The sequence below is a fragment of the Saimiri boliviensis genome, chromosome 13 (genome assembly GCF_048565385.1).
Source record: "Saimiri boliviensis isolate mSaiBol1 chromosome 13, mSaiBol1.pri, whole genome shotgun sequence".
NCBI lineage: Eukaryota > Metazoa > Chordata > Mammalia > Primates > Cebidae > Saimiri > Saimiri boliviensis.
Window position 1 is genome coordinate 103,678,659 of NC_133461.1, and position 23,035 is coordinate 103,701,693.

Consider the following 23,035-nt stretch of genomic DNA (forward strand, 5'->3'; position numbering starts at 1 on the left):
CAGTCCGAAAATTCTGTTAACTCAGTTACCTGGGCCCCAGCTCCATGTTCAATGACCTCATGTTAGTAGCTTGAAATTAGCGAGGGCAGCGGTATTACAACACAGGCATCTGCAGGCACCGCACAACAGAGCTTTTATTTCTGGAGAGCCAGCTGTCATCGGCATCCGTGCACCACCAACAGGCCTTCTGGTTCTTGTAGACAGACTCCTGCAAGAAAAACGCCGATCCCACAGTTCCAGGCAGGGCTTTATTTCTCTGAGATCCACTAGATCCCCACCACGTCAGGAGGCAGGGCCAGTGCTCCCTGACATTGTAACGCTTCTCATCCCACCCATGTGGTGGGGCTAACTGATACAGGTGGCTCAGTTCACAAAGACATTCTGCAGGCTCCTGTGGAATTCTTGAAGTAGAGCTTTGAACTCTTCAGCAGGAAGGATTGTGTGTGCAGTTTAAGAACGAGGGTGTTGGCCAGGCTCGGTGGCTCACGCCTGTAATCCCAGCACTTTGGGAGGCTGAGGCGGGCGGATCACGAAGTCAGGGGATCATCATCTGGCCAACATGGTGAAACCTCATCTCTACGAAAAATACAAAAAAATAGCGGAGTGGGGTGGTGTGTGCCTGTAATCCCAGCTACTTGGAGGCTGAGGCACGAGAATTGCTTGAACCCAGGAGGCAGAGGTTGTAGTGAGCTGAGATCTCGCCTCTGCAGTCTGGTCTGGTGACAGAGCAAGACTCCATCTCAAGAAAAAAAAAACAAAAAAAACCAAAAAAAAACAGTGGGGATGCTGTTTCCCATGACTGCCAACCCATGTCTTCTCAGGTTCCTGAGGTTCAAATGCAAAAGCTGCTGCCCCGACACCCGTGGCAGGCATTTGGACTGCAGTCCAGACACATTTGATATGCCGTGTAGGCTGTCGTAGCTCATGAGCTCTTGGAGTTAAACTGGAAAGGCCAGAAAGGTGTTAAACAGAAACAAAAACGTTGTCATCAATTTGGTTTCACTGTATTTAACTGTTTAGCCTTTTTTTTTTTTTTTTTTTTTAAGAGATGGGGTCTCACTCTATCGCCCAGCCTGGAGTGCAGTGATGTGTCATAGCTCACTGCAGCCTTGACCTCCCGGGCTCAAGTGATCCTCCTGCCTCAGCCTACTGAGTAGCCGGGCCGACGGTGGGCACCCTCATCCCTGTATAGCTTCTTACTTTTGTAGAGACTGGGTCTGGCTATCTTGCCCAGGCTGGTCTCTGACTCCTGAGCTCAAGCGATCCTCGCCTCTTAGCCTCCCAAAGCGCTGGGATTTCAGATGTGAGCCACGGCACCCGTTGTTAGCTTTTTGATACATTTAAGATCGCGTACATGATTATTATGATTGCTTTTGTCATTCAGGGTGTGCGATTTTCCACAGATGACGCTGAATCTCCAGCTCCTTCTCCCTCGTGTGTGTTGAATTGTCCCCATCCCTCCCCACTGACAGGCTGAAGTCCTAAGCCCGGGGACCTCAGAATGTGGCCTCATTTGGGAATCGGGTCATTGCAGATGAGGGCATACTGGAGGAGGCGGGTCCCAAATCTCATAGGACTAGTGTTCTTATAAAAGGGGGAAATTTGGATGCAGGGAGAATGCCACGTGTACATGAAGTTGGCCATCTACAACGCGGGAGAGACACCTGGAACCGTCTTCCCTCACAGTCCTCAGAACTGGAACCAACTCTGCCCACACCTTGAATACAGACTTGCAGCCCCCCGGACTGCGACACAGCACACGTCTGCTGATTTAGCCTAACAGCTTATGGCACTTTCTCACAGCAGCGCTTCCAACACGCTCCTCCCCCAAATGTACTTTTCCATTCGTGCCCCACCTGGATTTGCAGACGAGCAAAATCGTCATGGTTCCCTAACGCCTCAGAATGTTTTCTTTCTAGATCACTTCTTAAAATTATTATTACTATTATTATTATTTTTGAGACAGGGTCTCACGCTGTTGCCCAGGCTGGAGTGCAATGGCTCGATCTTGGCTCACTGCAACCTCCGCCTCCCAGGTTCAAGCAATTCTCCTGCCTCAGGCTCCCGAGTAGCTGGGAATACAGGCACGCGCCACCATGCCCCGTTAATTTTTGCATTTTTAGTAGAGATGGGGTTTCACCATGTTGGTCATTCTAGTCTCAAACTCCTAACCTTGTGTTCTGCCTGCCTTGGCCTCCGAAAGTGCTGGGATTACAGGCGTGAGCCACTGCATCCGGCCTTAAAATTATGACTTACATTGAGGGAAAACTGAAAGATTGCAATCCATCCACAATTATGATTAGTTCCAACCACTCAAAGGTTAAAAACGAATCTAACACAAATAAAGAACCTCAAGACACATTAAACTCTAAACCGCTCGGCAACTGCTGCTTGTTTGTGGACGCGCAGATTTGCCACAGTTGGAATCACTGGCCACGTGCTGTCTTGTGTTTGTCACTTCACATGGCTTGATAGAAATATTTCCACGTAGTGAGATTTCATATTCTTATTTAAATAGCGTCTTACTAGTCATTTGTTATAGTCTCATTTTTCGCTACATCTCTGTGTAATTTACTTTTTAACTCCATTTAAACCATTTCCTCGGGGCATGTACGGGAAGCGTCCTGGATTCCAGTTCTAGCCCCTGTCACATGGAATCCCGTTCTTCTCTAGACTGAGCCGATCTGTGGTTTCCCCAGAAATAAAACCGACGCGTGCAGGTTTCTCCCTCCCCTTGACGTCATTTCGTTTGATCCTTTGTAATGATTTTCCCTAGTTTGGAAAACCTGCTCTAGTCTGAACGCTGCTTTCGCGTTTTCTCACGACACTAAGCGCGAGGTGGCCCCGCACTCTAAGCATCCAGCTCAGTTTCCTGCTTTACCGGGACCCCCAGCCACCTGCGCCCTCGCCGCCTGCGGTGTGCAGCAGGGTGCGGGTGTTGTTGCAGCGGTGCCCGCCAGGGGGCGGCGCAGGCTCGGAGTTGGCTGCGGCATCCCACAATGCACCCGGCTCTGGGGCCTGCACGACGGTTGTGAATCCCGCCGAGGCCGCGAGGAGGCGGGGCCGGGAGCGGAGGGGGCGTGGCCTCCGAGGAAACGGGCGGGAGCCGCCGCGGAGGCGGTGGGCGGGACGTTAGGGGGCGGGGCCGGGAGCCGCCGAGGGGGCGCTGGGCGGGGCACTCGGAGGCGGGGCCAAGAGACGCCGCGGCGGCGGTGGGCGGGGCTTCCGGGGGCGGGACCGGGAGCAGCCCAGGGGGTAGTGGGTGGGACCGGGAACCGGAGGGGGCGGGGCTGCCCATGAGCAGGGGGCGGGACATTAAAAAGCGGGGCCGTGGAGAGGGAGGGGCGGGGCCTTAAGGGGCGGGGCCGTGGAGAGGGAGGAGCCGGGGCCTCAAGGGGCGGGGCCGTGGCGAGGGCGGGTCTGGGCCGCTTGGGCTGTCGCCCGCCGCAGCGGCCGCCGCCGGAGACCGCGGGACCTGGCGCTGCAGCGAGGTAGGGGCTCTTCGGGATCGTCCTTTTCGGGGGTGGGAAGTCTTTTCTTCATCGTGCCAATGGGAGAAGCGGCGAGCTGCTAAAATTTAGAGACGGTTTCGCACTTGTGGCAGAAGCCCGGGCTTTGCCCCGGGGATCGATTTTAAAACTCTTTGTCTGGCTCCGAGGTCCTGCCCGCGGGCCGGGCGTGGGGCGCCCTGCTCTGGGCGTCTGGGGCAGGCGATTGCAAGCTCGCGCTCCGTGCCCCGTGCCTCGAGGGTGGACGTGAACTCCGGGCTGGGCTGGGCTGGGTTTCTGCAGAGGCGGGAATGCGTGAGTACCGGGAGAGAGTGGCTGTCGTAGGGGTCCGTGTCACACTGTGGGCGGGGGACCCGACCCCTGCTGCCTCGGGTACGGGGTGGCGGCGTCTGCCACGCGCCCGCCTCGCGCGCTGTCAGGAGGCGCTGTCCCGTGGGAGAGCCCGTGCCGTGGGTGCCCTCCCGTCCCTGCAGCCCCAAACACGCCTACCCCAGAGGACACCACTGAATGCGGCCCCCAAAGCCGTACCCGCGAGCCTCTCGGCACAGCTGACTTTAATTTGGGATCCTACAAGTTAAGTTTGGCAAATTGGAAGCCCGGGAATAGGGAACGCTCGGAATGCTGAAGCTTGTTGGTGTCTGTCCTCAGCCTGTTTCTGGGTCACCCTGCGGGGCTCCATCCGTTCAGTCTCATCGCTTGGTAAGAATGTCCCGCCCCGAAGGCTCTAGGCTGACAGTGTAAGGTGACCCTATCTTTGCCTACTTTTCAAGGCTTGGCAAAGCACGTGTGTCTTTTGATCCTTATCCCCCACGTAACATAATTCATGTTTTTAAAGGTATGTTTTTGTTTAAAACCCTCACCCTATATTTTCATTCCCATAAATACAAATTGGTTGATTTTACTTGTGAACTCCTTTAAGCGTTTAGTAATAAAGGTTATAATTAGGAGAACTGAAAGATAGTCATTAGGTAAACAGGATCCTCAACAAATTTGCTGATCGTAAAAGACTGCAGATGGAAAATCAGGTAAGCTTGGTTTTAAAACATTTCTGCCTCTGAGAAGGTTGAACAATTGAAATTTTATTTATTGTTCATTCCAAGTCTAAAATGCTAGCATTGAACTCAGATTCCTTTTTTGTTGGATGTTCGTACTTGTTGACTTTAGATAATAAAAAATAAGAAAATTCTCCCTATCCCCAGAACTGAAGAAAAAAAAATTTTTTTTTTTTAAAGACGGGGTTTCCCCATTTTGGCTAGGCTGGTCTTGAACTCCCGACCTCAGGCGATCCGCCTACCTTGGCCTCCAAAGTGCTTGGATTACGGGCATGAGCCACTATGCCTGGCAGAAAATTCTTTCAAATTGTTCTCACCTTACCTATCCCCGGGGAAGGGAGGTAAGTGTCAGAGTTGTTGAGATCCTGAATATTTTGTTAAGCTAAATTCCTACTGGTCCTTAACGAAATCTGAGTACTTTCCTCTGGAATTATCAGTTCTTTTTCAAAATGTGAAATTATGAGTTGCCTAATACATAAACTAGTTCCCGTCTCACATTAATATTCATTTAAAAACATTGCGAGGCTGGGCGTGGTGGCTCACACCTGTAATCCTAGAACTTCAGGAGGCCGAGGTGGGAGACTCACTTGAGCTCAAGAGTTCAATACCATCTTGGGCAACATGGTGAAACCTCATGTCTATAAAAAAGTAAAAAAAATTAACAGGGTGTGGTAGCGAGTGCCTGTGGTCCCAGATACTCAGAAGGCTGAGGTGGGAAGATCACTTGAGCCTGAGAGGCAGAGGTTGCAGGGAACAGAGAACACCCCACTGCACTCCAGCCTGGGTGATAGATACCCTGTCTCAAAATATAAAAATCATTGTGTATTTGTGAGTAAAAAGCAATCAATCTTTAAAAGATTGAAAACGAGAAAAAAAATTAGCTTGTTAGATTTAAAAGACTTTAATTTTTAAAAATCCTTAAAAGATTAAAAACAAGAAAAAATTAGTATGTTAGTGATTACCATTTTGACTTCTTGGAGTGACAGTAAACCCAAAACAAAACCAAAGTCTAGTCATTAATAGTCACCGACACGTAAGAACTCGAACTCACCATTTGAAGCTTAAAAGGAAGAGTTTAAACACATGTTAAATTCACACAATAACTTTGCACTGTGGTCTGCAAACATCAGTAAGCTGTAGCCTCAAGTGATTCCTATGGAAAGACACACTCAGATCAAGAAATTTAAATACTAATTCGTGGGCTCACTAAAAACATAAGCAGCTGGAATGTCTCCAACATCAGCTGTAAATCCACACACTTTAGGTTAATTTAAAAAACACTTGACCCACTGTTTTTTACAACCTTCCAATTTCCGTAATGCTTCCAAAAAGGCACAGCTGGCATAGTTCTTGCTTCTAAAAGAGGTAAACTTTCAAAACTGAACTGTGCGGGGCGCGGTGGCTCAAGCCTGTAATCCCAGCACTTTGGGAGGCCGAGGCGGGTGGATCACGAGGTCAAGAGATCGAGACCATCCTGGTCAACAAGGTGAAACCCCGTCTCTACTAAAAATACAAAAAATTAGCTGGGCATGGTGGCGCATGCCTGTAATCCCAGCTACTCAGAAGGCTGAGACAGGAGAATTGCCTGAACCCAGGAGGTGGAGGTTGCTGTGAGCCGAGATCGCGCCATTGCACTCCAGCCTGGGTAACAACAGCGAAACTCCGTATCAAAAAAAACCCAAAACACAAAAACAAAAACAAAAAAAAACTGAACTGTAGTTACAGACTGGCACTTAGAGGAGTTAACACAAACAGGTGACTGACTCATCACTTACTCATTTTTTCTGCGGATTATTTACCTACTAAGTGCAAGACTGGACTCATAGCTTTAGCTCACTCCTAGTGAAAACACTGCACATCGTATCCATTAATGGAGGCTGTGTCATCAGGATTCCAGAAGTAGGGGCCCAGCATATTTCTTAGACAGTGATGTAACTGAAGCATCTCTCAGAAGAACCATAAAGACATGAGTAGCTCGGTGTTAAAACACATGATTTATTTTGAAGGGAAAAAGGAGTAGAGAAGAATGACAGGAACTGGGAGCATTTCCTCTGCGGCTTCCACCTTTGTGGTGCCAATTAAAAAAAAAAAAAGTTCTTTGGGTGTGGTGGCTCACGCCTATAATCCTAGCACTTTGGGAGACCAAGGATTATGAGGTCAGGAGATTGAGACCATCCTGGCCAACATGGTGAAACCCCGTCTCTATTAAAGATGCAAAAATTAGCTGGGCGTGGTGGCATGCGCCTGTAGTCCCAGCTACTCAGGAGGCTGAGGCAGGAGAATCACTTGAACCCAGGAGGTGGAGGCTGCAGTGAGCCGAGTTTGGCCACTGCACTCCAGCCTGGGTGAAAGAGCAAGACTTTGTCTCAAAAAAAAAAAAAAAAAGGGTTATGTAATGATACTAATTTTTTAATAATCATGTAATATGAGGCTATAGAAACAGTTATTCTGAAGGAGAGAGTTACTCATACATGAACTATCCAGTTTTCTAATAAAAACACCACTCTATTCCTATTCATGTATTTGCTCAATAAACAATCTAGCACAGTTCTCGGATTAGGAATCTGATAAGTAGTTGAACACCTGACTTTAAGAAGCTGATGTAGTTGGCGAAATCAGCCCAGAGGTAATTCTAGTATGCACGTGGTAGGATGATAGATGTCTATCATAGTGCTATTGGACCTCTGAAAAAGTCAATGCCTGAAATTAGTATTAAAGTCGAAGTTTTAGCCAGAAGTGGGAGGAAAGTACTCCAGGTAGAGGGGACAAACATGAACAGAATGATGGAGGTAAAGGCCAGGCGCGGTGGCTCATGCCTGTAATCTCAGCACTTAGGGAGGCCAAGGTGGGAGGATTGCTTGAGCCTAGGAGTTTGAGACCACCTTGGGCAATATCGTGAGACCACATCTCTATTTAAAAAAAAAAAAAAAAAGATAGCCAGGTGTGATGGTGCACACCTGTTGTCTCAGCTGCTTGGGAGGCTGAGGTGTGAGGATGGCTTGAGCCCAGGAGGTGGAGGTTATAGTGACCTGAGATTGCACCATTGCACTACAATCTGGGCGACAGAGTGAGACCCTGTCTTAAAAAAATTTAAATTAACACATTTTTTAAAATGGTGGAGATAAAGTAGCAAAATATGAGGCCCAGAAAGTTACAGAATAAGACTAAAGGAAGAGGAAGGGGTCACATCATAAAAGATCTTGTAAAGGTGGGGGGAGGCACTGGAAATTTGTTGGGAGAATAACAGGATCAGATCTGCTTTAAGCAGCTCAGTCAGGCTTGGGTGAAGAGCCTTAGGCTTAGGAGGGTAGGAAAGACTGTTAAGACTGCAGGCGTCCCCAGACAACGGCCCGCAGGCTGCATGCGGCCCCCTGAGGCCATTTATCCAGCCCCCCGCTGCACTTCAGGAAGGGGCACCTCTTTCATTGGTGGTCAGTGAGAGGAGCACAGTATGTGGCGGCCCTCCAATGGTCTGAGGGACAGTGAACTGGCCCCTTGTGTAAAAAGTTTGGGGACGCCCGGTTAAGAGGCTGCAGCAACGATTAAGAAAGAAAGAAATGAGGGTGCAGCACTGGTGGAATGTGTGACCAAATGGCCACCTATTCTTAGACAGTCTCAGCTTGCTTAGACATGATTTCATTTGGTTTTTATAACCACCCTCTGCTCTTTGAATGGTAGATTGATAGGTTCATCCCGTAACTGTTTACTTAGATACTTTGTGTCCATCATCCCTGATTGCTATAAAAACCCTATGAACAAGCCAAGGCACTGTGGCTCACACCTGTAATCCCAGCACTTTGGGAGGCCGAGGCGGGTGAATCACGAGGTCAAGAGATCAAGACCATCCTGGCCAATATGGTGAAGCCCCGTCTCTACTAAAATACAAAAAATTAGCAGGGCATAGTGGCACGCATCTCTAGTCCCAGCTACTGGGGAGGCTGAGGCGGAAGAATCACTTGAACCCAGGAGGCGGAGGTTGCAGTGAGCCGAGATTGCGCCACTGCACTCCAGCCTGGCAACAGAGCAAGACTCCATCTCAAAAATAAAAAAATTAAAACTCTATGAATTGAGTATTATTAGCCCACTTCCCAGAAGTGTGTACTAAAGGCAGAGGCAGAATCAGCCCCAGGTGCAGGCTTTCTTACAGGACTCATTCTGATCAGCAGGTGGGTCCTTGCCTCTGAAGACTGAGGCAGGACAGCCCTTCCAGGGAATCCCATACCTCACCTGTCAGCATGGGAATGAGACTGCAGTCCTGCCTTCGCAAGCAATGCTGTTTATGCATTTCAAAGTCCCCTTGAGATGAGTTGCGGTGGCTGACTTACTAATCCCAGCACTTTGGGAGGCTGAGGCAGGCGGATCATTTGAGACCCGGCAACGTGGCAAACCTGTTTCTACAAAAAAATGTAAAAATTAGCCTGACATGGTGGTGTCCCAGCTACTGGGAGTGCTGAGATGGGAGGATCACTTGAGCTGAGGAGGTTGAGGCTGCAGTGAACTGTGATTGCATCACTGCATTCCAGCCTCGGTGATACAGTAAGACTCTGTCTCCAAAAAATAAAAATATAAAAAGAAAAGTCTCCTTGAAAAAGGAAGATAGTATAGAAGTTCTGGAAAAAATGACACATAGAATTATCATGTGATCAGCAATGCCGCTTCTGGATTTAAACCCAAAAGAACTGAAAGCAGGGATTTGAGCAGCTATTTGTAAATCCACATACCTAGCAATGTTCTTTACGATAGCCAAAAGGGGGCTGCAGCCTCAGTGTCCAGGGACATTACCAAATGAATGGGTAAACAAAACGTGTCAGTACAAACAATGGAATATTATTCAGTCTTGAAAAGGAAGTTCCAACACGTGCTACAATATGGATGAGCTTAAAGGACATCACGCTAAGTGAAATAAGCCAGTCACAAAAGGACAGATACTATATGATTCTATTTGTATGAGGTCCCTAAGGCAGTCGAGTTCATAGAGACAGAAATATAGGGGTTGCTAGAAGCTGGAGGAGGAGTGGGGAGTTAGTGTTTAATGGGGTGCAGCATTTCCGCCTGGGGAGATGCAAAATTTCTGGAGAAAGATGACGGTAATGGTTACACAACAATGTGAATGGGCCTAATGTTGTAGACTCTTACACTCCAAAATGGTTCAGATAGGCAAGGCGCGGTGGCTCACGCCTGTAATCCCAGCACTTTGGGAGGCTGAGGTGGGCGGTTCATGAAGTCAGGAGTTCGAGACCAGTCTGGCCAACACAGTGAAATGCTGTCTCCACTTAAAATACAAAAAATTAGCTGGGTGTGGTGTTGATTGCCTGTAATCCCAGTGACTCAGGAGGCTGAGGCAGGAGAATCAGAGGATCCAGGGTGTGGAGGTTGCAGTGAGCCAAGATCACGCCAGGCAAGAGTGTGAGACTCTGTCTCAAGAAAAGAAAAAAAATGGTTAAGATAGGCCTGGTGCGGTGACTAACACCTATAATCCCAGCACTTTGCGGGGGCAAGACAGATGGATTGCCTGAGATCAGGAGTTCAAGACCAGTCTGGCCAACATGTTGAAACCCTGTCTCTACTAAAACACAAAATAATCCGGGTGTGGTGGCATGAGCCTGTAATCCCAGCTTCTCAGGAGGCTCAGGCAGGAGGATCGCTTGAACCCGAGAGGCAGAGGTTGTAGTGAGCCAAGATCTCACCACTACACTCCAGGCTGGGAGACAGAGTAAGACTCCATTGCAAAAAAAAAAAAAAAGAAAAAGAAAAAAATGTTTAAGATAGCTGGGCATGGTGGCTCACACCTGTAATCCCAGTGACTCAGGAGGCTGAGGCAGGAGGAGCACTCGAGCTGAGGTTGAGGCTGCAGTGAGCTATCATTGCGTGCTGTGCCAGCCTGGGGAGCAGAGGAGGACCTCATCTCTTAAGTAAAAAATGGTGCAAATGGTCAATTTTATGTTCAGTCTATTTTACCACACACATAAAGTCCCATGGAACATCACGTTATCAGATTCCCAAGGTCTGGGAGCTTGTGACAAATTTGTTTTTTGTTTGTTTTTTTGAGGCAGAGTCTCACCCTGTTGCTCAGGCTGGAGTGCAGTGGCACAATCTCTGCCCGCTGCAACCTCCGCCTCCCAGGTTCAAGCGACGCTCCTGCCTCAGCCTCCCAAGTAGCTGGGATTACAGGTGCACACTGTCATGCCCTGCCATGTTTTGTATTTTTTGTAGAGATGAGTTTTCAGCGTTGGCCAGGCTGATCTCTAACTCCTGACCTCAAGTGATCCGTTTGCCTCGGCCTCCCAAAGTGCTGGGATTATGGGCCCGAGCCTTCGTGCCCAGCCGACAGATGTGTGATAAAGAAGACAGGAATATGCAATTGGGAAGATTAAAATGAGCATCGCCTAGAACCCAGCCCAGGAAAAGAATGCTGGCTGGATTCCTGGAGGCCAAATCACAAATCAGAACGAGAAGCTGGAAGGTGGCAGAGATGGCATTTAGTTCAACTTCCTCTTTTTGTAAATGAGAACAGTGAGGCCTGAGCCATCCCGTGACTGCCTAGGGTAACTGAGCAACTTCAAGCAAAGGGAGAGTGTGAAACCAAAACCTGTCCACCCTCCCCCGCCTCCACCCTCCCATTCCTCCTGAGGGACAAGCAGTGCCTGGTACTGAGAAGGAATCTCTCGGCTGACCGACAAAGCTGGCTTGCTTTCCAAGCAGAAAACAAACGGGGTTTTCCATCTCCATCAGCCTTGCTACAGCACATTCATAGAGCCACCATGGCTGAAGAGATTTGTGTGCTCAGAATTTGGTGTTTGGTTGCGGGCAGTCTAGGTCTCATGGTGGGAAAGTGGTGATGTTAGAGTTAGTTCATTCATTATCAAATGTTTGAGGGCCAATGATATGTCAAATATCCTCTCCAATCTCCAGTTTTTCTATCTAGCAACAACCAACAACCGTCTGCCATCGTTATTCTGGATGTTCTGCCAGTCGCCCTTGGCCATAAACTCCTGTTATATAAGCCTTCATTGACTCCTGGATGGGGTCACTCAGGAATAGAGGGAGGAAATATGAATGAAGGTGGGGGGTGCCAAATGCCAGAGAAAGTTTCAGTTCCGTCAAGAAAGCCACCAGAGTTATGGGATTCCAATTCGGACGTGTGTCTAGGGACTTGAAGATGCGGGACTGGAATCCTGTTTGTGTAACTCACTCTGGCAGAGACCAGGTATGGGTATTTCCTGGAGGTCTTAGTGCCTGCATGGAGGTTCAGAGTGATACATGCAGCAGAAAATCCAAAAGACAGACTAAAAAGAGAGAGATTCAGAGATAAGCAGAGATGCAAAGAGAGAGAGATGTGGAAAAGAGTACATTGTGGAAGAACCACAGTTTTCCTAAAATGATGTCCCAGTCTTGTAGCCTCAAAGGATAAAGCAAGGTTGACTCTTCACAACAGTGCATAAAGGTGGATAGAGCCTCTGTTTCTTTTTTAATTGATGTCGTTTGGCTATGTCCCCATCCAAATCTCATCTTGAGTTGTAGCTCCCATAATCTCCACATGTCATGGGAGGGACCTGGTGGAAGGTAATTGATACATGGGGGCAGATTTTTCCCGTGCTGTTCTTATGATAGTGAATAAGTCTCACGAGACCTGATGGTTTTATAAAGGGCCGTTCCCCTGCACGCACACTCTTGCTAGCCACCATGTGGGATGTGCCTTTGCTCCTCCTTTGCCTTCTGCCATGATTATAAGAGCTCCCCAGCCATGTGGAACTATGAGTCCATTAAACCTCTTTTTCTTGATAAATTACCCAGTCTCAGGTGTATCTTTATTAGCAGCACTAACACATTAACCCCCATTTATACCTGCCTGCTTTCAGGAGACTTGAGTTGTAGAATACAAGATAAAACATAACTTAAAAAAATAAGGCACTAGGGTAGTTTAATAAAACAACTACCAGCTTTGAAACCTCTTACTAAACTCTGGGACCTTGGAAAAATTACCTAACCTACCAGAATGTTGCATTTCCTCGTCTGTAAAATGCAGATAACAACAACTTTACAGAGTTGGGAGAATTAGAAATCCATTAATGTTTTCATTCAGCACTTTGACTGAATGCCATGTTAGTGGCAATACTGTGTTAGGGCAGGAAAGAAGGATGGGTAAGACATGGTGCCTGCCCTTGAGAAGCTTATAACTGGGGCGAGGGAAGACAGATACGTAGATAGACAAGTAGGTGAGATGTCAAAGAATTTTACTGAAAATGCACATGGGAAAGAAGGTATCAGAAAATGTGTGCCGAAGGAAGGCAGGCATGTGAGGCGTGGCATGGTGCCAGGTGTAAAGGAGACACACAGTAGATGCTAGCTGTTTTTAAAATTATTAAACATAAAAGTGATAAAAGCAGTGAAGCAGAAATAAATCCCATAGTACACCTGAGATGAGACGTCTTGGCAGAGAATTTGGCTTTACATTTCTTAGAAGCCACGACAGAAAAGGAAACAGGTTGGGTGACATCACTTTCTTATTCTAGGAAGAGAAAGTACACAGATTCAACTTTAGAGAGGACGTGTTTGTTTTTTCTGGAACTAAATCAATGAAGGATTTATCACGTGTGCTCCCTTGAATATAATTTTGAAGCTGTGAACCGTACCATCAGTAACATTTTATGAACAGCTCTGATGGTTTTTAGACCACGGCACTCTGGTGGAAGCTATCTGGAGTTATCACTGATGTGTAAAGTGGTTTACTGTTAGAATCCAGGCGTGCTGGGATTCTGGGAGAGTCACTTTCAGGAAGTTACCTGGTGATGAGTCATCAGAAGAACCTGGAGAAGTGAGAGGATTGGAAAGTTCTCATTGTTCTGAGCTCAGTTATTTTCTCTGTACTACGGGGCAGAGGATCCCTTGGCATGGAATAAGAGTTAAGTGGTCCAACAGGCGTTGAAGTGTTGAAACAAGAATAGAATAAGTCCTGTGCTAATCCTGACACAAGATAGCAGGATCTGGGGATGATAATGCCTGCTGATGATGGGCAGACCAGGGATTAGCAACCAACCAGGAAATACGGTTCAGATAAATTAAACAGGAGGTAGGATGATGTTGTGGAAAAGGCATGGACTTTGAAGTCAGGTATATCAGGTTCAGATCCTAGGTCTGCTAGTTGTTAGCCATGTGGTTTCACAAAGTACTTAATTTTCTGATCCTCAATAGGATATTAAGCATTATCTTGGGCCGGGCATGGTGGCTCACGCCTGTAATCCCAGCACTTTGGGAGACCAAGGCCGGTGGATCACCTGAGGTCAGGTGTTCGAGACCAGCCTGGCCAACATGGTGAAACCCCATCTCTGCTAAAAATACAAAAATTAGCCGGGAGTGATGCAATGCCTGTAATCCCAGCTATTTAAAGACAGAGGCAGGAGAATTGCTTGAACCCAGGAGGCGGAGGTTGCAGTGAGCCGAGTTCATGCCATTGCACTCCAGCATGAGCCGAGTTCATGCCATTGCACTCTTCGCTCTTGGGCGACAAGAGTGAAATTCTGTTTTGAAAAAAAATAGTTATGTATTTCTTAGTTGTTTTGCCAATTAAATATAAGGTATATAAACAATAATAATGGTAATAATAACAATGATTGCTGACAATGATCGAGGCCTTAGTGCAGGTCGTCTGCTAAATGCTTACCTGCATTATCTCATTTATTCTTTTTGTTTTTTTTTGAGATGAGGTCATGCTGTGTTGCCCAGGCTGGAGTGCAGTGGCATGATCTCAGCTCGTCGTAACCTCTGCTTCCTGGGTTTAAGGGATTCTCCTGCCTCAGCCTTCCAAGTAGCTGGGATTATAAGCATGCCACTACACCCAGCTAATTTTTGTATTTAATAGAGATGAGTTTCATCATGTTGGCCAGGCTGGTCTCAAACTCCTGACCTCAGGTGATCTGCCTGCCTCAGCCTCCCAAAGTGCTGTGATGACAGGTGTGAGCCACCACGCCCAGCCACATTTATTTATTTATTTATTTATTTTGAGATGGACTTTCGCCCTTGTTACCTAGGCTGGAGTGCAATGGCACGATCTCAGCTCACCGCAACTTCTGTCTCCTGGGTTCAAGCAATTCTCCTGCCTCAGCCTTCCAAGTAGCTGGGAATACAGGCATGCGCCACCATGCGCAGCTAATTTTTGTATTTTTAGTAGAGACAGGGTTTCACCATGTTGACCAGGATGGTCTCGATCTCTTGACCTCGTGATCTACCCGTCTCGGCCTCCCAAAGTGCTGGGATTACAGGCTTGAGCCACCGTGCCCGGCCTCATCTATTCTTAATAGCAACTCTCTGTGGTGCATACTACCTGGAAAATAGAAGATGCTCAGTAGATGCTATATATTAGTATCATTTGTTTCAAATTAATAAATAATAAAAATATGAAATCTGGCCTGTTGTTTGTTTTTGTGCTCCATGAGCTAAGAGTGGTGTGAAAAGTTTTAACTGGTTGGGAAAAAAATCAAAATAGAGGCTGAGTGTGGTGGCTCACACTTGTAATCCCAGTGCTTTGGGAGGCTGAGGCACGAGGATCACTTGAGGCCAGGATTTCAAGACCAGCCTGGGTAACACAGGAAGACCCATTTCCTCAAAAAATTTAAGAAACTAGGCAGGTATATTGGTGCATGCCTTTATTCTCAGCGACTCAGGAGGCTGAGGCGGGAGGATCACTGAAGCCTGCAAGGGTGAGGCTGCCGTGAGCCATGACTGTGCCACTGCACTCCAGCCTGGGCAACAGAGTGAGACCCTGTCTGTAAAAAATTTAAAAAATAAATCAGGCAAGGTGTGGTGACTCATTCCTGAAATCCCACTTTGGGAGGCCGAGGTGGGTGGATCACTTGAGGCCAGGAGTTAGAGACCAGCCTGGCCAGCATGGTAGAACCCCACCTCTACTAAAAAATACAAAAATTTGCCGGGGGTGGTGGTGCGCCTGTAGTCCCAGCTGTTTGGCAGGCTGAAGCACGAGAATCACTTGAACCCGGGAGGTGGAGGTTGCAGTGAGTTGTGATTATCCTGCTACACTCCAGCCTGGGTGACAGAGGGAGACCCTGTCTCAAAAAAAAAAGGGGGGGATAATATTTTGTGACATATGAAAATGATATGAATTTGAATTTCAGTGTTTATAAATGAAGGTTCTTTGGAATACATTCATTCGCTTTTGTTTACATGCCGTCTAAAGATGTTACATGCCATCTAAAGCCTAATCTGCAGTGGTTGTGACAGAGGTACGAATGGCCTCCCCAGCCGAGCATGTTTACTGTGTAGCCCTTGACAGAAAGCGTTCGCTGATCCCTGATTTAGAACCAGACCTCCAGGGGCAGCTACAGAACCGAAACTCCGCCGACCTCTGTATAAGCAAGAGTCAGTCCAGAGTTGACTCTTCAGTCATGGGATCCGGAAGGAGCGGAAATCCCATCTGCCTCCTTGTTGGGACCGACGGCTGGTGCTGGGCAGGCCCGGCGCCCACATGGGCCAGGGTAAGAAGAGAAACAGGGCTGGGACCAAGCCCATCTGGGGCCAGAACTCAGTGGAGCAGGCTGAGAAATCTGCATCTCTGAGCTTTTTGTTTATATGCTTTCGTATTTTTTTTTATTTATTTTTATTTTGTTGAGACGGAGTTTCGCTTTTGTTACCCAGGCTGGAGTGCAATGGCACGATCTCGGGTCACCGCAGCCTCCGCCTCCTGGGTTCAGGCAATTCTCCTGCCTCAGCCTCCTGAGTAGCTGGGATCACAGGCACACGTCACCATGCCCAGCTAATATGCTTTCGTATTTGTTTGCTTTTCTCTTTGTGTTTTAGAAGAAATTCTGTTTTAAAACTCTCATCTTATCTAAGCTGAAGGAAGCGGGAGATGTGATTGATTCACCTCTGGGCCAGGAGAGAGTCCAGACTTCTCTGTTGTTCTTTAGCCATGCGGTGTCTGCCTGGCCCCTGTCAATTCCTTGTCGGGACTCCCCTGCTGATCACTCCCTCTGCCCTGGCTCTGCTCAGGCCCTGCAGCTCACAGCATCCCAGAGGCAGCCTGTTGCACTCCTCATGCTGTTTTATTCTCTGAGATTCCTTCTGTTTCCCACCCCTACACACCTTCCCAGCCTAGCAGACTCTTTAGCCTTCAAGATTCTGCTGAAGTGCCACTCCTCCTCCTCCAGGAGGCCCTCCCTGGTTCTTTTTACTTTTTCTTTTCTTTTTTTTTTTTTTTAGATGGAGTCTCTGTTGCCCAGGCTGGAGTACAGTGGTGCAATCTTGGCTCACTGCAACCTCCACACCCTGGGTTCTAGTGACTCTCCTGCCTCAGCCTCTGGAGTAGCTGGGATTACAGGTAGGTGCCACCACACCCAGCTAATTTTCTGTATTTTTAGTAGAGATGGGGTTTTGCCATGTTGGCCAGGCTGGTCTTGAACTCCTGACCTCAAGTGATGCACTTGCTTCGGCCTCCCAAAGTGTTGAGATTACATGCGTGAGCCACAGCGCCGGGCCAACATCTGCTTTTTTGTTGCAATCTCCCTCTTATCCTACCACAGGTCCCTCTGCACGGGGAGTGTCCTCTGTTTATGGATTCTTTCCTACTAGAGATGGCGTTATAAGCTTAGCACCCAACAGGGCTCCGGGCCGTGGTAACCTAGAGTATGTGAAGGCTGAAACGGAGGATCGGAGTCCTCTGAAGGACCAGGAGGAAAGAACTTTCTAGCTCAAGAACTAGAAATTCCTCAATAAAAGATGATGCTGATAAATGGAAAGTCAAGCAATGGAGTGGCAATGTTCCTGCCTGGGCTTTTTCCTTTTCCTTTATGAAGGATTTTGAATAATTCAGTAGAAAATGCCTTAACTATGAAAGACAGAAAACACTAGGCAAGGAATGGTAGCACGCACCTGTAGTCCCAGCTACTTGGGAGGCTGGGGCATGAGGATCACCTGAGCCCAGGAGTTGGAGACCAGTCTGGGCAATATAGCAACCCATCTCTTAAAACAAAAAAAATTTTAAATTATCTGGCTTCAGTGATGTGCACCTATAGTCACAGCTATTCAGGAGGCTGAGATGGGAGGATCACTTGAGGGCAGGAGTTCAAGACCAGCCTGGGCAATATATGAGATCCCTGACTCTAAACACACACACACACACACACACACACACACACACCCCAAACAGAATATTCATGTAATACTTTATAGCACAAGGCTACGGTGTAATTCAGAGAAGACATTTCCAAGAGGGGCTGAGACAATATTATCGGACAACTTTGTTGATGATAAAATATAAATAAAAAATTTTCTTTCTTCTTCTTCTTTTTTTTTTTTAATAGGTGGGGTTTTGCCATGTTGGCCAGGCTGGTTTTGAACTCCTGAGCTCAAGCAATCCACCCAGCTAGTCTCTCAAAGTGCTAGCATTGCAAGCATGAGACGCTGCACCCTGCCAAGGATAGAATTTGAAAAATACAAATGTTGACCCAGTGCGGTGGCTCACACCTATAATCCCAGCACATTGGGAGGCTGAGGCAGATGGATCACCTGAGGTCAGGAGTTCAAGACCAGCCTGGTCAACACAGTGAAACCCTGTCTCTACTAAAACACAAAAAATTAGCCAGGTGTGGTGGTGTGTGCCTGTAGTCCCAGCTGCTTGGGAGGCTGAGACAGGAGAATCAACTGAACTCGGGAGCGGGAGGTTGCAGTGAGCCGAGATCACACCACTGCACTTCAGCCTGGGCGACAGAGTGAGATTCTATCTCAAAAAAAAAGCAAGTGTCTAACTTGGCCAGGAGACAAGATCTTTCAAGTACAGATGTCTCACATGAGCTCTTATCACTCCCAACGGAATCTTGTCACAAGACAAGGAAGGATATGGGGCTGGAAGGATCTTATCTAATAGCCTCTTGGTATCTGCTCTCTCGGAGGGCAATATCTACCCTTAAGAAAACTGTTGTCTGTAACTTTGATCTCAACCGAGTGATTGCTGAGCTCTCAAGACCTTTAACTTATAAGCACATTTTGAGTTGTTTTTTTTCCTGCTCTCTCTCTAGCGTAGGAATCCTTTCGGCCACTTTGGGCCTGTTTTGAGTTCCTGGGGTGGCAGATCGCCATCAGCTTGGACATCTACTCTGCAGAAAACTTAGTGTTACAGCAGGTTGGTGCGTGGTGGCTCATGCCTATGACTCCAGCACTTTGGGAGGCTGAGGCGGGCGGATCACCTGAGGTCAGGAGTTCGAGACCAGCCTGGCCAACATGGTGAAACCCTGTCTCCACTAAAAATACAAAAATTAGCCACACAGTGGCACGTGCCTGTAATCCCTGCTTGAAACCAGGAGGTAGAGGCTGCAGTGAGCTGAGATCCCGCCACCACACTCCAGACTGGGTAGCCGAGCGAGACTCTGTCACAGAAAAAAGAAAAAGGAAACATAGTGTTATATCTGCCAACCCCAAAGTTCCTCTTTCAAGTCATTACTGAAAAATACCCCAGTAATAACATTTCTTTGTAAAAGAGACCTGTTATAAATCAGTCATCTCATTGTAATCAAACTTCTAGATTCCATTCTTTCTCACCAGGTTCTGGTAAAATGGAATGGTTTCTATGGAGTCTCCTAGCTTAGTCAGTTTCTAGCCAGCTTTCTCTCTCTCCTGTTTTTCACAGCAGATTCTCAAACAGCCCCATTCCCCTGAAACCTCCCAGGCTTCCATGGCTCCCAGCAAAGAGCCAGCCCACTACCTTATAGAGACAGGAGAGACCGTCAGACAGTTCCCGCTGCCATGCAGGTGTGTCTGAGTAAATTTCTCTCTTTTTAGCTCATTCCAGCGGAAGAAGTATCATTCCTTTGGTTAGGGCCAACCTTTAAATCCGTTCATTGATTCAGCATGATAATGGCCTATGTCTGTAATCCCAGCTACTCAGGGGGCTGAGGTGGGAGGATCACTGGAGCCCAGGAGTTTGAGACCAGCCTGGGCAACATAGAAACACCGCACGTCTTTTTAAAAAACAAAAATCGCCGGGCGCGGTGGCTCAAGCCTGTAATCCCAGCACTTTGGGAGGCCGAGGCGGGCGGATCACGAGGTCAAGAGATCGAGACCATCCCGGTCAACATGGTGAGACCCCGTCTCTACTAAAAATACAAAAGTTAGCTGGGCATGGTGGCGCGTGCCTGTAATCCCAGCTACTCAGAAGGCTGAGGCAGGAGAATTGCCTGAACCCAGGGGGCGGAGGTTGCGGTGAGCCGAGATCGCGCCATTGCACTCCAGCCTGGGCAACAAGAGCGAAACTCCGTCTCAGAGAAAAAAAAAAAAAAAAAAAAAAAATATCAGTCAGTCTGTGGATTGGCCTGTGCTCTAGGCCTTCTCCCTCCTCCCTCCTCTAGGGTCTCTGTCACTCATGGTCTCCTCTCTTGCATCCTTCCCATTGGCCTTTGCACCTTGTCCCATCTCCTCTGTCAACATTCGTCTTCCTCCAGCAACCCTCCCTTTCATAGCTCAGCTTCTTGACTTACAATTCTTTTTATCCAGGGACCTCCTTCCTCCTGGACTCCCCCTACCTTCCCAGTGGCTTCTGTTCCCCTGACTCCACTGAAACCATCCTCCCCAAAGTCACAACTACTTCCCTGCTGCTAAGCCCCGTGTATATGTCTTGGTCGTTATCTCACTTATCTTCCCAAAGCCTCCGGCTTTCCTGACTCAGGTTTCTTTGAGAAGTTCTCTTCTGCCGGCCCTGTCCTCTCCCGCTTTCTTTCCTCCTTTTCCTCGTGCTGTTTGTTCTTGGTCTTATCTTCCTGATCCCTTCCTCCCTGGCAGTTCTACCCTGGGCCCCCTACTCTCCCTCTACCCATCTTCCTGGAGTTCTTTTGGTTCCAAGCGACAGAACCCAAACTCACGGTTTTGTTGGTGGTGGTGTTCTGCTTGGTTGCTTGTAACAGCCAAGCAAAGGGATTTTTGAGTTTATGGAGTTAATTATACTTGTGGTTGCATGATTAGCTCCAGAAACTCAACCAATTAAAGCACTATGACCAACAAAACCTATGAAAAAGGAAATGCATTGTTTCACGCACCTGAAAATCCAGAGGTAGATCTGTGACATCTGGCCCAGAGACATAAAGCAAGGTTGTCGCGCCCAGCCTCCCTCTGCCTGCTTCGTGGCACTGTTTTCCTCCGTTTGCTCCACTCTCAGGCAGCCTCTTTCCAAGTGATGGCAAAATGTCTGGCAGCATCTCCAGGCTGAGACCCAGTCCACTTAGCAAACACAGGGCAACCTTCTTCTACCCAACGCCTTCAGCTGGAAGTCTAAGAATCTTTATTTATTTATTTATTTTTGAGACAGAGTTTTGCTCTTGTCGCCCGGGCTGGAGTGCACTGGTGCAATCTCAGCTCACTGCAACGTCCGCTGCCAGCTTCAAGTGATTCTCCTTCCTCAGCCTCCTGAGTATCTGAGACTACAGGCATGCGCCACCACACCCGGCTAATTTCTGTATTTTTAGTACAGACGGGGTCTCACTATGTTGGCCAGGTTGGTCTCGAACTCCTGACCTTAAGTGATCACCCACCCCAGCCTCCCAAAGTGCTGGGGATTACAGGTATGAGCCACCGTTCCCAGCTAGGAATCACTTTGGACTCCTCTTTCCCGACATTGGCTTAGTCACCAACTCCAGTCCTGGGTTCTCAATCTTCCTGCCTCCCTGCTCCCACTAATTCAGGTTACTGTCCATTGTCTTCGTCCCTGCCCGGACTCCTGGGGGGTTCAGGTCCTGCTGGTCTACATGCAGTCCACTCTTCCCATCACAGCCAGGACCATCTTTGGAAAACGTTAATCTGCTCCCGTCCCTTCGGTATACAGAGCCCCCATTAGTAGGAAGCTGAAAGCAAAGCTCCCCGTTATGTTTTCTGTAAGGTGCTGCCTGCTGCGGTCCTTGCCTGCCTACCTACCTCATTTTGCTTCCCCTCTTGGTCCCAGGGGTTCAGCCTCTGATGCCAGATGAGCTACTTCCTCCCGGTTTTCTCTCCATCCTGCTCCCTCCACCTGGACTGTTCCGGTTCCCCTCCTGAGTCCCTCCTGACAGCTTTCTTTTGGGTCGCAGGTTAGACGTAACTTCACCGAGGACAGCTTTCCACACTGCAGTATGTACATACTCTTCCTGTTAGAACATTCTGCTTTTTCCGTCTTAGCACTTACCACCCTTTCTCATAATTGCTTGTTAACTCATCCATACCCACAGGACGTGCGCTGTGGCTCAGGCCTGTAACCTAGCACTTTGGGAGGCCAAAGTCTGCAGATCATTTGAGGCTAGGAGTTCTAGACTAGTCCAGCCAACATGGCAAAACCCTGTCTCTGCTAAAAATACACTTAGCCAAGTGTTGTGGTATGTGCCTGTAATTCCAGCTACTTGGGAGCCTAAAGCAGGAGAATCACTTGAACCAAGGAGACAGAGGTTGCAGTGAGCTGAGATCACGCCACTGCACTGCAGCCTGAGCGACAGAGTGAGACTCTGTCTCAACAAAATAAAACAAAACCATACCCCTCTGCAGACTCGCTAAGGATCATGAGGGCAGATAATTGCTTTGTGAAATATCCCCAATATCACAGAGTGGAACTCCGTATGTGTCTGTTGACTTACACCATAAAATGAGATGCAATTGTGCTAGTGATTTTCCAGTTCACTTCTAGATTTTAGAATTTAGATGGATTCCATAAACTACTGGAAAAATCTAAAAACACAATGTCTACTCTTTCTATTTATTTATATGCTTATGGTTCCCCCTTAGCAAACAGTAAAGTTTGAGAATTGAAAAGATCTTAGTAAAACCTAGCCCTAATTCACTTCATTCGACAGCTTAGAAAGGGGAGGCTCAGAGCGCCTCAGTAACGTGCACAAACCACAGAGCTATTTATGGTTGCATAATTAGCTCCATAAACTCAAACTCAGAGCCCCCAGCTTTCAGTCCAGGGCTTCACCATGGTATTAACACTTTTATTAGCACTTTTATATATTTTTAATTTAATTATTATTATTTTTTGAGGCAAGGTCTTGCTCTGTTGCCCAGGCTGGGGTGCAGCGGCGTGATCGTAGCTCACTGCAGCTTCAACCTCCTGAGCTCAAGCGATTCTCCTGCCTCAGCCTCCCAAGTAGATGGGACCACAGGCATATACCCCACCACACCCGGCTACTTTTTTATATTTTGTGGAGATGGGGCCTCCATATGCTCCCCAGGCTGATCTCAAACTCCTGGGCTCACACGATCCTCCTGTCTCAGTCTCCCAAGGTGCTGGGATTATAGGCGGGAGCCACTGCGCCTGGCTATTATTAGCACTTTTAACAGACTAGTGTAGTATGACTTTTTTATATCAACACAAAGGAATCGTATTGCTTATAGCCTCACATCTTACTTTTTTAAATGTACTTTTGGATCCTGTACATCTCAACAGATTTTCAGGAGGAAAATCACTCCTGGGTCTGTAGATGCCTGGGCACCCTCTAAGGTTCTGTGCTAGGG

General features: G+C 47.8%; 1 protein-coding gene across 1 annotated transcript in view; it reads left to right on the plus strand.

Moving 5' to 3' along the window:
• Positions 1 to 3,414: 3,414 nt before the first annotated feature.
• The window catches only part of EXTL3 (exostosin like glycosyltransferase 3), a 133,718-nt gene continuing 114,097 nt past the window's right edge, over positions 3,415 to 23,035 (plus strand). Inside the window, exon 1 of the mRNA XM_039461104.2 lies at positions 3,415 to 3,491. The gene's annotated coding sequence lies outside the window, so the exon portion shown is untranslated. The remainder of the gene's footprint in view (positions 3,492 to 23,035) is intronic.